General features: G+C 48.4%; 1 long non-coding RNA gene across 1 annotated transcript in view; it reads left to right on the forward strand.

Annotated features, from left to right (window-relative positions):
• Positions 1-367: 367 nt before the first annotated feature.
• Positions 368-13,870, forward strand: part of LOC134911683 (uncharacterized) — a 325,180-nt gene continuing 311,677 nt past the window's right edge. The window contains exon 1 of the long non-coding RNA XR_010176763.1: positions 368-504. This is a non-coding gene — a long non-coding RNA (uncharacterized LOC134911683). The remainder of the gene's footprint in view (positions 505-13,870) is intronic.

Here is a 13,870-nt window from a genome sequence, read left to right on the forward strand (position 1 = left end):
ATTAGGCCCACAATGCTGATATTCATGTAGTTGAATGATTATTTGCGCATGCGCAAAAAGTTCTGGTGGACCCTTGCACTGAAGTGCAATGAGGTGAATGGCTGGAGAGGCACACATGGGGATAGGTCTGAGCGCTGGGAGCCTGTCTCACCCCTACTCACTGTACCTCTCCCCTCACTACACTAAGCTACAGTGTCCATTGATTCTCCTACCTGCATCATTTTGTCTTTTCTTTCTCTCCCTGCTGCTGCTGTTGCTGACTGAGCTCGGGTCTCTTTACACTAAAGTGCACTTCCTGGTCAGGTGACACATTGAAGGTATCTATCAGTGCACAAGGCATGCCCCCACACTGAGGCATGCCTCTATAAGCTATGTTTCTGTGCAGCTTCCTCCCATGGTGTGGCACCGCCCCAAGCTCAGCGTCTGACTGTAGAACCGAGGAAGAGCAGTTGCTGCCTCAGGATCTCTCGTCTCCCTACAGCCCCATGGAGCTCCACAAAGCTGGTGAGCAGGGGCGTATCTACTGTTGGGCGAGGATGGCACTCGTCAGGGGCGCCGGCTGAGAGGGGGCGCTGCCCGGCTGTGCCATTTGCGGCCAGTGCTGTCTGTGATCAAAACTCAGTGATGCATTTTATCAGAAGCATCAGTGCTGGCTGAGAGAAGGGGGCAGCAGCAAGCACTGCCTGACAATATAAGAGGGGGCATCCGCAGGTGGGAGGGGGGCACCCGCAGGTTTGGGGGCGGGGGAAGCATGGGGAAAAATGTTAAAGGTCTTTGCAGCATGTACACACAGTACAGGTTGTTTGATGCTGCACCTGCTCCACTACTGCCTGTCAATATACAGTGGAGCAGCTCAGTCCGGAAGCCAGTACTGTACACCACAGTACAGTTTCTGTAATGTACGTCAAGGGACTCTCTCTCAGCCACAGCAGGCACTGCACCAGGCAGAGGATCAGATGCCCAACAAGCTTCTCCCCATTCCCCCCTGGCAGAAGTGGAACAGAGCAGCAGAGACTAAACAGCTGCTCTCAGTGACCCCTTCCCCTCCCCATAGCTCATCCCTACCGTGACCAGTGGTGAGGTGACTCGGGGCTCAGTGGCTGAAAACTTGGAGTCTGGAGAGGAGAGCAGTCTGGACAGAAGAAGAGCCTAAGGGGTGACAGCAGTAGCATCTTGGCAGGTTTGGCCCCAGGGAATCAACTGGGAGAAGTATTTTATTTTTAATTATTGTTATTATATACATCTTAAAATACTTAGCCTACCTGTAACCCCCCTCAGTGTCCCTGCCCTCACCCACTCTATAACTCCCCCTCAGTGTCCCTGACCTCACCCCTCCCTATAATTCCCCTTTAGTGTCCCCCTGCCCTCATCCACCCTATAATTCCCCCTCAGTGTCCTTGCCCTCACCCACCCTATAATTCCCCCTGAGTGTCTCTGCCCTCACCCACCCTATAACTCCCCCTCAGTGTCCCTGCCCTCACCCACCCTATAATTCCCCTTCAGTGACCCTGCCCTCCCCCTCAGTGTCCCTGCCCTCACCCCTCCCTATAATTCTCCTTTAGTGTCCCTGCCCTCATCCACCCTATAATTCCCCTTCAGTGACCCTGCCCTCACCCACCCTATAATTCCCCCTCAATGTCCCTGCCCTCACCCCTCCCCCATAATTCTTCCTCAGTGTCCATCCCCTCACCTACCCTATAATTCCCCCTCAGTGTCCCTGCCATCACCCACCATATAATTCCCCCTCAGTGTCCCTGCCCCCAGCCACCCTATAATTCCCTCTCAGTGTCCCTGCCCTTACCCACCCTATAACTCCCCCTCAGTGTCCCTGCCCTCAACCTCCCTATAATTCCCTCTCAGTGTCCCTGCCACCATCCACCCTATAATTCCCCCTCAGTGTCCCTGCCCTCAGCCTCCCTATAATTTCCCCTCAGTGTCCCTGCCCTCACTCCCCCTATAATTCCCCCTCAGTGTCCCTGCCCTCACCCACCCTATATTTCCCCCTCAGTGTCCCTGTCCTCACCCTCCCTATAATTCCCCCTCAGTGTCCCTGCCCTCACCCATCCTATAATCCCCCCTCAGTGTCTCTGCCCTCACCCTCTCCTGTAACTCCCCCTCAGTGTCCCTGCCCTCACCCACCCTGTAATAGTTATAAATATATTATTTCTCATACGTCCTAGAGGATGCTGGGGACGACATCAAGACCATGGGGTATAGACGGGATCTGCAGGAGACTCTAAAGACTTTTCATTGGGTGTGAACTGGATCCTCCCTCTTTGCCCCTCCTCCAGAACTCAGTTTTAGAAATGTGCCCAGGTCGACTGGATGCACTCTAAGGAGCTCTACTGAGTTTCTCTGAAAAGACTTATGTTAGGTTTTTTATTTTCAGGGAGATCTGCTGGCATCAGACTCCCTGCTTCGTGGGACTGAGGGGGCAGAAGTAGAAACCAACTTCCTAAAGAGTTTCATGGCTCTGCTTCTGGCTGACAGGACACCATTAGCTCCTGAAGGGAACTGAACGCTAACCGTGCCTAGATGCTCACTCCCACAACACGCCGTCACCCCCCTCACAGAGCCAGAAGTCAGAAGACAGGTGAGTGTTAGAAGACAGAGCTTCAATCAAGAAAGTGACGGCTAAAGGTACCGCGCGGCTGGCGGGAGCGCAGCGCGCCATGTTGCTTACACATACACAGGCACTGCAGGGTGCAGGGCGTGGGGGGGGGGTGCCCTGGGCAGCATGAAACCTATGGAAACTGGCATAAATGAGGGGCATAAGTTGCTGAGGCACAGTCCTACCCCCACCAGTATAAAAAATTACCTCATAAAAGCTGAGGAGAAGCACACCATTGAAGAGTTGAGCTTCCTCCTCAGTCATCCAGCATACTGGTCAGTGCCATTTTCTCTCTCTCCTCAGGCTGCAGAGACAAGGTTGGTACTCCTCCACTACTGAACAAGTATCAGGGTGCAAAACAGGGGGACCACAGTGAATTTGGTGCTATATAATTGTGTGAGTAACATTATAAAAGTGCTGAATGTCAGTGGGCATTTTGTGTTCACAGACATTGTGTTACTGGCGCTGGGTTGTGAGCTGGCAAATCCCATCTGTGTCCCTCTGACAGATTTTACTGTGGGTCTGTCCCCCTATAAGTCCCGGAGTGTCTGCCGTGTGTTCTGTATGTGTGTGACATGTCTGTGGCAGGGAACTCTGTGGAGAGTAGACATGTTAGGGACACAGAGGTGTAATATGACACCAACAGCCTGACTGGGTGAATGATAGTGTGAATCATATCAGTAAGAGGTTGGACTGAATCTCATACAGAAAATGAAAATAATCTGTTGAAGATGTGATTTTTAATAGTTATGCCTTTCATCCACAGGGACCTTTCTGGGTCACATACAAATTTGCACAAGTAGTACAAACTGATACCGACACGGACTTTGATTCCTGTGTCGACACTAGTGATTCCAGGGGAATAGGTCCTTAGTTAGTAAAAAAGCATTCAAAACATTTTTTAGCTATAAAGGAGGTGTTAGAAGTTACGAAGCCCCCTCTTTTACCACAAGGAGAGGGTTTACTTTAGTAAAGAAGTAATGTAATTTTCCCTTCACCTCAGGTCTGATTTAACCTGAAAAGAAATTTCAGATTCCTAAAAGGAACTCAGGCAGCTTACCTTTTTCCAAAAAAGGTGGGAGTCACCCCGCATTTTAGACAGGGCCCTGTCATAAAAGAGAAAAAGTGTTTCTCCCTGCGCCTGGAATGGCTTCACTTAAGAAGCCGACAGACCGCAAGTGAGAGAGGTGATTTATTGATGTGGCCAATGGGACACTACTCAGGCCTACCATTGTCTGTGAGTGGGTGAGTAGTGCTATTGAAAAGTGGTCAGAAAACTTGTCATTAGACATTGACACAATAGATGGAGACGAGATACTCCTAACATTAGGTCATATCAAAGACGCTGCTGCGTACGTACTAGAATCCATGAAATATATTGGTTTCTTGGGATCAAGAACCGCTACCATGGCAGTATCGGCTCGGAGGGCGTTGTGGATTCGCCAGTGGAATGCTGATGTAGATTCCAAAATAAAATATTAAGGCTCTCTCGTATAAAGGTGAGGCCTTGTTTGGTGATGGGCTGGATGCGTTAGTCTCGGCGGCTACCGCAGGTAAGTCGACATTCTTGCCTTATGCTCCTACACCGGCGAAAAAGACACATCACTCTCACATACAGTCCTTTCAGCCCAACAAATACAAAAAGGCCAAAGGTCTCCCCTTTTTTTGCAGGTAGGGGAAGGGGAAAAGGAAAGAAATCTGCAGCATCTCCCGGATCGCAGGAGCAGAAGTCCACCCCTGCTTCTGCCAAATCTGCAGCATAACGCTGGGGCTACCTTGCGGGAGTCCGCTCGGGTGGGAGCACGTCTGAAACTTTTCAGCCAAATCTGGATTCAATCTGGTCTAAACCAATGGGTCTTACAAATAGTGTCCCATGGGTACAAACTAGAGTTTCAAGACGTCCCCCCATGACGATTTTTCAAATCGACCTTGCCAGCTTCTCTTCCGGGAAGAGAGGCAGTAACAACGGCAATTCAAAAATTATGTCAGGATCAGGTCATTGTCCTGGTACCCTTGGCACAGTAAGGAGAAGGTTTTTTTATTCAAGCCTCTTCGTAGTTCCGAGGCCGGACAGCTTGGTCAGACCGATTTTAAACCTGAAAATCTGAATCTCTACCTGAAAAGGTTCAAGTTCAAGATGGAATCCCTGAGGGTAGTGATTTCCAGTCTGGAAGAGGGGACTTCATGGTGTCAGTAGACATAAAAGATGCTTACTTGCATGTTCCCATTTATCCTCCTCACCAAGCTTATCTGAGATTCGCAGTACAGGATTGCCATTACCAGTTTCAGACGTTGCCGTTCGGACTCTCCACGGCACCGAGGGTATTCACCAAGGTGATGGCGGAGATGATGGTCCTTCTTCGAGTCAATATAATTCCTTATCTGGACGATCTCCTGATAAAAGCGAGATCCAGGGAACAGTTGGTGCAGAACATCGCACTCTCCCTGTCAATACTCCAACAACACGGTTGGATCATGAATTTTCCAAAGTCGCAGTTGGAACCAACGACAATATTGTCCTTTTTAGGGATGATTCTGGACACAGAAGTACGGAGAGTATTTCTTCCAGTGGAAAAGACTCTGGAAATCCAGAAAATGGTCAAACAAATATTGAAACCAACAAGTGTGTTGATCCATCAATGCATTCGGTTGTTGGGGAAAATGGTAGCAGCCTACGATGCCATACAGTTTGGCCGATTTCATGCCAGAGTATTCCAGTGGGACCTGTTGGACAAGTGGTCCGGATGCCACCTACACATACACCGGAAAATAATCCCGTCCCCCAAAGCCAGGATTTCGCTCCTGTGGTGGCTACACAGTTCTCACCTACTAGAGGGACGCAGGTTTGGAATTCACGACTGGGTGCTAATAACCACAGATGCAAGTCTCCGAGGCTGGAGAGCTGTCACACAGGGGGAAAGCTTCCAAGGAAAATGGTCAAGTCAGGAAGCCTGCCTTCACATAAACGTTCTGGAATTGAGAGCCATTACAACGGCCTTCTACAAGAGGTACATCTTCTTCAAGATCCCGTGCAGATCCAGTCGGACAATGTAACAGCAGTCGCATACATAAACAGGCAAGGCGGAACGATAAGCAGAGCGGCAATGGCAGAGGTGACAAGGATTCTCTTCTGGGCAGAAAGACATGTTAGAGCTCTGTCAGCAATTTTCATTCCGGGAGTGGACAACTGGGAAGAAGACTTCCTCAGCAGACACGATCTCCATCCAGGAGAGTGGGGCCTCCACCAAGAAGTCTTCGCAGAGGTGATGAGTCTTTGGGGAGTTTCTCAAGTAGACATGATGGCATCTCGTCTAAACAAGAGGCTTCAGAGATATTGTTCCAGGTCGAGAGACCCTCAAGCAATGGCAGTGGATACACTGTGACTCAGTGGGTGTTTCGGTCGGTATATGTTTTCCTTCCACTTCCACTGATTCCAAAAGTTCTCAAAATAATATGAACAAGAGTTTGAGCAATCTTCATTGCCCCAGACTGGCCAAGGAGGGCTTGGTATCTAGATCTTCAGGAGTTGCTCATAGAAGATCCTCAGCCTCTTCCTCCTCGAGAGGACCTACTACAGCAGGGGCCGTGTGTGTATCAAGACTTACCGCGGCTACGTTTGACGGCATGGCTGTTGAGCGTCGGATCCTAGCCCGAAAAGGTATTCCCAAGGAAGTCATCCCCACTCTTATTCAGGCCAGGAAAGGAGTAACGTCGAAACATTACCACCGTATTTGGAGAAAATATGTGTCTTGGCGTGAATCCAAGAAGGCTCCTACGGAAGAGTTTGAGTTGGGACGTTTTCTCCATTTTCTGCAGGCTGGTTTGGATGCGGGCCTTAGATTGGGGTCAATCAAGGTCCAGATTTCGGCCGTATAAGTTTTCTTTCAAAAACAATTGGCCTCCTTTCCAGAAGTTCAGGCGTTCGTGAGAGGGGTTCTGCACATCCAGCCTCCATTTGTGCCTCCAGTTGCACCATGGGACCTTAATGTGGTGTTGCAGTTCCTTCAGTCGGGTTGGTTTGAGCCTCTACAAGAAATAGAGTTGAAGTTTCTCACTTGGAAAGTGGTGACGCTTTTGGCATTGGCATTCGCAAAGCGGGTGTCTGAATTGGGGGCCTTGTCCCACAAGAGCCCTTACCTAATCTTCCATGAAGATAGGGCAGAGTTGAGAATTCGTCAACATTTTCTTCCAAAGGAGGTTTCCTCTTTCCACATAAACCAATCTATTGTGGTGCCAGTTGCTACTGACACGTTCGCTGACTCAAAGTCTCTAGATGTGGTTAGAGCTTTGAAGATTTATGTCGCTAGAACAGCTCGAATACGGAAAACAGAGGTTTTGTTTGTCCTGTATGCTCCCAACAAGATTGGGTGTCCTGCTTCCAAGCAGACTATTGCACGCTGGTTCAGAGGTACGAGTCAACATGTTCATTCTACGGTTGGATTGCCGTTACCGATGTCGGTGAAGGCCCATTCTACTAGGAAGGTGGGCTCCTCCTGGGCGGCTGCCTGGGGGGTCTCGGCATTACAACATTGCCGAGCAGCTACTTGGTCAGGGTCAAACACATTTGCAAAATTTTACAAGTTTGACACTTTGGCCGATGAGGACCTAAAGTTTGGTCAATCGGTGCTGCAGGGTCATCCGCACTCTCCCGCCCGTACTGGAGCTTTGATATAGACCCCATGGTCTTGATGTCATCCCCAGCATCCTCTAGGACGTATGAGAAAATAGGATTTTGATAACCTACCGGTAAATCCTCCTAGTCCGTAGAGGATGCTGGGCGCCCGTCCCAGTGCGTACTTTACCTGCAGTTTAGTTACTACAGTTACACAAGTTGTGTTATTCTTGGTTTCAGCATGTTGCTGCAATTAGTTCATGCCTGTTTGCGTGTGTTATGTTGAATGCCATGTGTGCGGCATGGTTGAGGGTGTGAGTTGGTAGATGTCTCACCACTAGTTAAGTAATTCCTTTTCTCGAAATGTCAGTCTCCCTGGGCACAGTTCCTACAACTGAGGTCTGGAGGAGGGGCATAGAGGGAGGAGCCAGTTCACACCTAATGAAAAGTCTTTAGAGTGCCCATGTCTCCTGCGGATCCCGTCTATACCCCATGGTCTTGATGTCGTCCCCAGCATCCTCTACGGACTAGGAGAAAAGGATTTACTGGTAGTTTATCAAAATCCTATTTTTTTTTTTATTGTAATTGTTTTTATATTACATTTTACATTTTAGGAATATGACGGGTATTACAGAGGATGCTCTGCCTCTCCTGCCTAACCTGACTGCACGTCCCTGTCTACTTGGAAGTTTTCCTTGGCTTTTTTTCTACCATTCTCACCATCCTTCTGTTTAATCTGTGGTTGAGTTTCCTCTTGTAGCCACGTCCAGGGAGTTTTTCTACATTCCAATCAATTTTAAGCTTTTTAACAATATTTGCCAATGTAGTCAGAAGATCATCAGGCTGCTTGATCTTATAGCCATTATCTTTAACATGCTTGTCTATAATTTTCTTTCTGATCTCAGACAACTCTCTGCTTTCTCTGGTCCATCATGGCCCTCATTCCGAGTTGATCGGTCGCAAGGCGAATTTAGCAGAGTTACACACGCTAAGCCGCCGCCTACTGGGAGTGAATCTTAGCTTCTTAAAATTGCGACCGATGTATTCGCAATATTGCGATTACTAACTACTTAGCAGTTTCAGAGTAGCTCCAGACTTACTCTGCCTGTGCGATCAGTTCAGTGCTTGTCGTTCCTGGTTGACGTCACAAACACACCCAGCGTTCGCCCAGGCACTCCCACCGTTTCCCCGGCCACTCCTGCGTTTTTTCCGGAAACGGTAGCGTTTTCAGCCACACGCCCCTGAAACGCCGTGTTTCCGCCCAGTAACACCCATTTCCTGTCAATCACATTACGATCGCCGGAGCGAAGAAAAAGCCGTGAGTAAAAATACTTTCATCATAGTAAAGTTACTTGGCGCAGTCGCAGTGCGAACATTGCGCATGCGTACTAAGCGGATTTTCACTGCGATGCGATGAAAAATACCGAGCGAACAACTCGGAATGAGGGCCCATGTTCAGTGTTGTGCACACAATGACACCAAACAGCAGAGTGACTATTTTTCTCCATTTAAATAGTGTGAATGACTGCTTAGACGATTAAAGACATGTACTGTATGATGCTAATGCAAGAAAGCAATTCATTTCAAATGTCACAGTAATCCATTTGTTTATTATCTTTTTTGAGTGGTACCAACACTGTACAGGTCATTTTAGAATATCTTTGGAGAATAAGCAATATTTTTTCCACAGTTTCTTTCTGTATTATATGACATATCAAAGGCATGCAGGTGTCCATGAGACAATAGTCGTGTTTTGAGTCTTGTTTATGTTGGTGGAGTTATGGGAGCAATCAGTGCCGTAACTAGGCATTTTAGCGCTGTGTGCAAGAAACGACATTGACGCCCCCCCATGTAAGATAGGGGCAGTGCGCACCGTAGGCGCGCAGAAAATATATAGGGGAGTGGCTTCATGGGGAAGGGGCGTGACCACAAAATAATAGCAATTCATACTACGGTGCACAGTAGTCTACATTATTCAAATTACGCTGCACAGTAGCGCCACTACACCAGGTAGAGCCCCTTTTATACATTACAGCAGACAGCGTCCCCCTTTTTACACATTACAGCAGACAGTCTCCCTTTTAACACATTGCGGCACCCAGTCCCCCTTTATACACATTGCGGCAGACAGCGTCCCCTTTTTTTACACATTACAGCAGACAGCGTCCCCTTTTTTAACATTACGGCAGACAGCGTCCCTTTTACACATTACAGCAGACAGCGTCCCCGTTTTTACACATTACGGCAGACGGTGTCCCCCTTTATACACATTGCTGCAGCCAGTCCCCCTTTTTACACATTACGGCAGCCAGTCCCCCTTTTTACACATTGCGGCAGCCAGTCCCTATTTTTACACATTGCAGCACCCAGTGCCCCTTTTTACACATTGCGGCAGCCAGGCCCCCTTTTTACACATTGCGGCAGCCAGGCCCCCTTTTTATACATTGCGGCAGCCAGTCCCCCTTTTTACACATTGCGGCAGCCAGGACCCCTTTTTACACATTATGGCAGACGGTGTCCCCCTTTATACACATTGCGGCAGCCAGTCCCCCTTTTTACACATTACGGCAGCCAGTCCCCCTTTTTACGCATTGCGGCAGCCAGTCCCCATTTTTACACATTGCGGCAGCCAGTCCCCCTTTTTACACATTGCGGCAGCCAGGCCCCCTTTTTACACAATGCGGCAGCCAGGCCCCCTTTTTACACATTGCGGCAGCCAGTCCCCCTTTTTACACATTGCGGCAGCCAGGCCCCCTTTTTACACATTATGGCAGACGGTGTCCCCCTGAGAGAGAGAGAGAGAGAGCGCGAGAGAGAGAAAGAGATACTTACCATCTCCCCGCTGACAGGCTCCTCGTGCAGCTCCCTCGGTGCAGGCAGGTGAGAAGGAGGAGGAGGGAGGGGGACTGGAGCCGCAGCAGCGCTATTTCATTGGTAGTAAGCGCCGCTGCAGCATCCCCCTCTCCTTCCGTATTGGCTGCCCGGCGCTGCTGTGGATGCTGGGATGGAGGAACCGCATCCCAGCATCCACAGCAGCGCCGGGCAGCCAATACGGAAGGAGAGGGGGATGCTGCAGCGGCGCTTACTACCAATGAAATAGCGCTGCTGCGGCTCCAGTCCCCCTCCCTCCTCCTCCTTCTCACCTGCCCGGCGCTGTAGCTCTCCTCCACAGCGCCGCGGCGGCGCACGGCGCAGACTTCAGAGGCGGCATGTAATGAGTCAATTTGACTCATTACATGCCGCTGGCCGTGCGCCCTCAGGGCAACTGCGCTGTGTGCCAAGCCCACTTGGCACACACGTAGTTACGGCCCTGGGAGCAATAATACAGTGGTACTTAAAAGTTTGTGATCCCTTCAGAATTTTCTAAAATTTTGCTTAAAACTACCTCAGATTTTCACACAAGTCCTAAAGGTAGATAAAGAGAGCCAAATCAAACAAATGAGACAAAACATAAATGAGACATGCTAATTTTTTTATTGAAGAAAATGAACCATTATCACATAACTGTGAGTGTCAAACGTATTGGAACATTTAGGCCTAACAGATATTTTGAAAGTGAAATTAGAGTCAGGTATTTTCAGTCTATGGGATAACAATCAGGTGTGAGTGGACAACCTGTCTTTTTAAAAGGACAGGGATCTATCAAAGTCTGATGATCACAGTAGATGTTTGTGGACAACAGATGTTTGTGGAAGTGTACGATGCCACAAACAAAGCAGATTTCTAAGGACCTCAGAAGAATTGTTGATACTCAACAAGCTGGCAAGGGTTACACAACCATTTCTAAAGAGTTTGTACCGCACCAATCAACAGTTAGACATACTGTATTGGCGGTCATTCCGAGTTGATCGTAGCTGTGCTAAATTTAGCACAGCTACGATCATCTTCCCTGACATGGGGGGGGACGCCCAGCACAGGGCTAGTCCGCCCCGCATGTCTGTCCGCCCCCCCCCTGCACAAGTACAAAAGCATCGCACAGCAACAATGCTTTTATACTTGTGGAGTAACTCCCGGCCAGCGCAGCTCTTGCGGCTGGCAAGGAGTTGATCATCGCTGCGACTGGTCGCGCAGCGGCTGCGTGTGAAGTCACGCAGCTGCTGCGGCCCGCACCCCGCACGGTCCGGCCATGCCTGCGTTGGCCGGACCATGCCCCCATAACGGCGGCCAAATGCCGCCGTGCCGCCCCCTCCCGCCCAGCGACCGCCTCTGCCTGTCAATCAGGCAGAGGCGATTGGTAGGGAACTATGGCGCCGGCGCATGCGCAGTTCCCACCCGATTGCTGCGCTGCGATAAACTGCAGCGAGCGATCGGGTCAGAATGACCCCCATTGTGTTCTACAAATGGAATAAATTCCAGCCCATTATTACCCTCCACAGAAGTAGTCGACCAACAAATATCAAGCCAAGAGCAAAGCGTCTAATAGTTAGCAAGGTCACAAAAGAACCCAAGGTAACCTCTAAGCAACTGAAGGTCTTTTTCACGTTAGCTAATGTTAATGTTTATCTGGAGGACACTGAACAAAAATGATGTGCATGGCAGGATTGCAAAGAGAAAACAGCTGCTCTCCAAAAAGAACATTGTAGGTCATTCCGAGTTGATCGCTAGCTGGCTAAAAATTGGCATTTCACAAAAAACTATGCAGTTTTACACAAGGTCGAGTGACGCTTTTCAGTCGCTCTGCTGATTGGTGATTGATTGACAGGAAGTGGGTGTTTCTGGGTGATAACTGACTGTTTTCCGGGAGTGTGCTAAAAAACACAGGCGTGTCAGGTAAAACGCAGGCGTGCCTGGGGAAACGGAGGAGTGGCTGGCCAAACGCAGGGCATGTTTGTGAAATCAAACCAGGAACCAAACAGTCTGAAGTGATCGCAAGGAAGGAGTAGGTTTGCAGCTACTCTGAAACTGCTTGAAAAACTGTCAGCACTATTCTGCTAACCTTTCGTTCGCACTTCTGCTAAGCTGAAGGGCGGCGGCTTAGCGTTTGCATTGCTGCTAAAAGCATCTAGCAAGCGATCAACTCGGAATGAGGGCCATTTCTGCTTGTTTGAAGTTTACTAAATATCACCTGGACAAGCCAGAAGACTATTGGAACAATGTTTTGTGGACAGATGAGTCCAAAATATAGTTTTTTTGGTTTAAATGTGAGCGTTATGTTTTTTTTTTTAGAAAGGAAAAGACTGCATTCCATCATAAAAACCTCATATCATCCGTGAAACATGGTTTGGGCCTGTTTTGCTTCATCTGGCCCAGGACAATTTCCCATAATTTATGGGACAATTAATTCTAAATTATACCAGAATATTCTAAAGGAAAATGTCAGGACATCTATCCATGAGCTGCATCTCAAGAGAACGTGGGTCATGCAGCAAGACAACAACCCAAAGCACAAAAGTCATTCAACCAAAGAATGGTTAAAGAAGAATACATTTAAAGTTTGGGAATTTCCAAGTCAAAGTCCTGACATTAATCCAATCGAAATGTTGTGGAATGACCTGAAGCGAGCAGTTCATTGGAGGAAACCCACCAACGTAACAGAGTTGAAGCTGATTTATACAAAGGAATGGGGTAAAATTCCTCCAAGCCGATGTTCAGGACTAACCAACAATTACCAGAAATGTTTACATGCAGTTATTGTTGTACAAGGGGGACAAGGGGGTCATAGCAGGCAGTGAAAGCAAAGGTTCACATACTTTTGCCTCTCACAGATGTGATATTGGATTACTTTCCTCAATAAAAAATGAGCACATCTAATTTTTTGTTTCATTTGTTTGATTTGATTCTCTTTATCTACTTTTAGGTTTTATAAAGTAAGTTAAACCTTTCACTTGCGTACTAGCTAATGATTGTGGAAAGTCCACCATAGGCGCACCATCACATTTATCTCTCTCCACTTTACTTTTCGCTCTTCAAGGCTTAGAACATCTGTCCATTTGGGGTCTATGTACTAAGCCTTGGAGAGAGGTAAAGTGGATGGAGATAAAGGTCTACTGTATGTACTAAGCCTTGGAGAGAGATAAAGTGGAGGGAGAAAAAGTACCAACCAACCTGCCCCTGGCATTTTGCAAACACAGCCTGTAACTAGAGATGAGCGGGTTCGGTTCCTCGGAATCCGAACCCCCCCGAACTTCAGCCTTTTTACACGGGTCCGAGGCAGACTCGGATCTTCCCGCCTTGCTCGGTTAACCCGAGCGCGCCCGAACGTCATCATCCCGCTGTCGGATTCTCGCGAGGCTCGTATTCTATCGCGAGACTCGGATTCTATATAAGGAGCCGCGCGTCGCCGCCATTTTTCACACGTGCATTGAGATTGATAGGGAGAGGACGTGGCTGGCGTCCTCTCCGTTAGAATAGATAGAGACACTTGAGTTGATTTACTACTAACTTAGTAATTTTGGGGAGCATTAGGAGTACTCAGAGTGCAGAGTTTTGCTGATAGTTACTAGTGACCACCACCAGTTTTATTTATTATTTAATATAATCCGTTCTCTGCCTGAAAAAAAACGATACACAGTCACATACCATATCTGTGCTCAGCCTCAGTGTGCTGCATGATAATATCATCTATGTATATCTGACTGTGCTGAGTGCTCACTGCTCACACAGCTGAATTGTGGGGGAGACTGGGGTGCAGTTATAGCAGGAGTACA

This window comes from Pseudophryne corroboree, chromosome 4 (assembly GCF_028390025.1).
Source record: "Pseudophryne corroboree isolate aPseCor3 chromosome 4, aPseCor3.hap2, whole genome shotgun sequence".
NCBI classification, from domain to species: Eukaryota; Metazoa; Chordata; class Amphibia; order Anura; family Myobatrachidae; genus Pseudophryne; species Pseudophryne corroboree.